The 3,331-nt window shown below is 40.7% G+C and overlaps 1 pseudogene across 1 annotated transcript; it reads left to right on the forward strand.

The window, feature by feature from the left end:
* The first annotated feature begins 335 nt into the window (after window positions 1-335).
* LOC117095615 lies at window positions 336-2,574 on the forward strand (annotated as a pseudogene). Its single transcript, XR_004442109.1, has one exon. The product of XR_004442109.1 is annotated as a heat shock cognate 71 kDa protein-like (transcript).
* The last annotated feature ends 757 nt before the right edge of the window (window positions 2,575-3,331 follow it).

Raw genomic sequence — 3,331 nt, forward strand, 5'->3', positions numbered from 1 at the left:
CAGGAATGATGGCTCTCAATGCCTCTCATCAGCAAAGCCTAACTTACAGCGCAACTAAAAGGGATTACCCTGTATTCCCCAGGGAAGAGTGTAGGAGGGGGTGAAAATAGTGCTGAGTGAACAACAGACATTCCCACACAGAGATGAACATAACTTAAGTTGCTAAAACCTAGCAAAGATAAAGTGGAAAAAATTCTTAAAACTAAGTTTGGCAGTAGGAGTGAAAAATTATAAATCATCTCAGCAACATGTAACCTCAAATAAACATATGAATTAACAAATACTCTGTAAAAATACTGCCATACTTTGATATGAAAGAACACCGAACACTCATTGAATTTGCCTGCAGCTCTGGGGGCTCCTGTGGCTTTCTTCTTTATCGGAGCCAGGCTTACACACCAGCAACCATGTCCAAGGGACCTGCAGTTGGTATTGGTCTTGGCAGCACCTACTCTTGTATGGGTGTGTTCCAGCATGGAAAAGTAGAGATAATTGCCAATAATCAGGGAAACCAAACCACTCCAAGCTATGTTGCCTTTACGGACACTGAACGGTTGATCAGTGATGCTGCAAAGAATCAAGTTGCAATGAACCCCACCAACACAGTTTTTGATGCCAAACATCTGATTGGATGCAGATTTGATGATGATGTTGTCCAGTCTGATAGGAAGCATTGGCCCTTCATGGTGGTGAATGATGCTGGCAGGCCCAAGATCCAAGTAGACTACAAGGGAGAGACCAAAAGCTTCTATCCAGAGGAGGTATCCTCTATGGTTCTGGCAAAAATGAAGGAAATTGCAGAAGCCTACCTTGGGAAGACTGTTACCAATGCTGTGTTCACAGTGCCAGCTTACTTTAATGAGTCTCAACGTCAGACTACCAAACATGCTGTAACTATTGCTGGTCTCAATGTACTTAGAATTATTAATGAGCCAACGGTTGCTGCTATTGCTTACAGGTTAAACAAAAAGGTTGGAGCAGAAAGAAATGTGCTGATCTTTGACCTGGTAGGTGGCACTTTCGAAGTGTCAGTCCTCACTATTGAGGATGGAATCTTTGAGATCAAGTCTACAGCCAGAGACACCCACTTGGGTGGAGAAGATTTTGACAACCAAATGGTCAACCATTTTATTGCTGAGTTCAAGCGCAAGCATAAGAAGGACATCAGTGAGAACAAGAGAGCTGTAAGACGCCTCTGTACTGCTTGTGAACATGCTAAGCATACTCTCTTCCAGCACCCAGGCCAATATTGAGATCAATTCTCTCTATGAAGGAATCGACTTCTATACCTCCATTACCCATGCCCAATTTGAAGAATTGAATGCTGACCTGTTCCATGGCACCCTGGACCCAGTAGAGAAAGCCCTTTGAGATGCCAAGCTAGACAAGTCACAGATTTATGATATTGTCATGGTTGGTGGTTCTACTCTTATCCCCAAGATTCAGAAGCTTCTCCAAGACTTCTTCAATGGAAAAGAACTGAATAAGAGCATCAACCCTGATGAAGCTGTTGCATATGGTATAGCTGTCCAGGCAGCCATTGTGTCTGGAGACAAGTCTGAAAATGTTCAAGATTTGCTGCTCTTTGATGTCACTCCTCTTTCCCTTGGTATTGAAACTGCTGGTGGTATCATGACTGTCCTCATCAAGCGTAATACCACCATTCCTACCAAGCAGACACAGTCCTTTACTACCTATTCTGACAACCAGCCTGGTCTACTTATTCAGGTTTATGAAGGTGAGTGTGCCATGACCAAGGATAACAACTTGCTTGGCAAGTTTGAACTCATGGGCATACCTCCTGCACCCCGAGGTGTTCCTCAGATTGAAGTCATTTTTGACATTGATGCCAATGGTATCCTCAATGTCTCTGCTGTGGACAAGAATACACGAAAAGAGAATAAGCTTACTGTTACTAATGACAAGGGTCGTTTGAGCAAGGAAGATATTGAACATATGTTTCAGGAAACTGAGAAGTACAAAGCTGAAGATGAGAAGCAGAGGGACAAGGTGTCATCCAAGAATTCACTTGAGTCCTATGCATTCAACATGAAAGCAACTGTTGAAGATGAGAAACTTCAAGGCAAGATTAACGTTGAGGACAAACAGAAGATTCTGGAAAAGTGTAATGAAATTATCAACGGACTAGATAAGAAACAGACTGCTGAGAATGAAGCATTTGAACATCAGCAGAAAGAGCTGGAGAAAGTTTGCAACCCCATCATCACCAAGCTGTACCACAGTGCAGGAGGCATGCCAGGAGGAATGCCTGGGGGATTCCCTGGTAGTGGAGCTCCTCCCTTTGGTGGTGCTTCCTCAGGGCCCACCATTGAAGAGGTTGATTAAGCCAACCCAAGTATAGATGTACCATTGTTCCACAAATTTAAAACATTTGAAAGAGCTAAATTTGCAGCAAATTCTGTGGCAGTTTTAAAAAGTTAAGTTGCTATAGTAAGTCACTGGACATTCTCAATCCTTGAATATGGAACATGCACAGGGGAAGGAAATAACATTGCACTTTATAAACACTGTATTGTAAGTGGAATTAAATAAAACTATTTAAAATTGGCACCAAAAAAAGAAAGAACATAGAATTGAGTTAGTTCTAAGAAAGTCCATGTACGTGTGGATACATAGATACAATTATCTAAAGGATAATTGCTGTGGATGTCAATCTAGATAATTGTAGTGGATGTCAATCTATCATCTTCAAAAACATATGAACTGAATTAACCAATTATCCTAGTACTTTTCAATTTTCCAGTAAAAGTGACCTTTCTTTAGAGAAAGCACATAATCAGATTTATTTTTTATGAATCTGAGATATGATGAAGAGCAATGCATTGTAACGGGCTTAAATTCATCTTCTTTTAATCTTTTTTGTTGAAAATATTTAATTTATTGTTACTTATTCTGCTCAATATGTTGACTTAAATCTTTTTCCTTGTTTTTATTTGTTTATTTTTTATTATTATTATATTTTAAGTTCTAGGGTACATGTGCATAACGTGCAGGTTTGTTACATGTGTATACTTGTGCCATGTTGGTGTGCTGCACCCATCAACTCATCAGCACCCATCAACTCGTCCTTTACATCAGGTATAACTCCCAATGCAATCCCTCCCCCCTTCCCCTGCCCATAATAGGCCCCGGTGTGTGATGTTCCCCTTCCCGAGTCCAAGTGATTTCATTGTTCAGTTCCCACCTATGAGAGTGAGAACATGCGGTGTTTGGTTTTGTTTTTATACTTTAAGTTCTGGGATACATTGTCTCAGCCCAAAATCTCGGCAAAGTCTCAGGATACAAAATCTATGTGCAAAAATTACAAGTA

This window comes from Trachypithecus francoisi, unplaced genomic scaffold (assembly GCF_009764315.1).
Source record: "Trachypithecus francoisi isolate TF-2019V2 unplaced genomic scaffold, Tfra_2.0 Lachesis_group14, whole genome shotgun sequence".
Taxonomy (NCBI): domain Eukaryota; kingdom Metazoa; phylum Chordata; class Mammalia; order Primates; family Cercopithecidae; genus Trachypithecus; species Trachypithecus francoisi.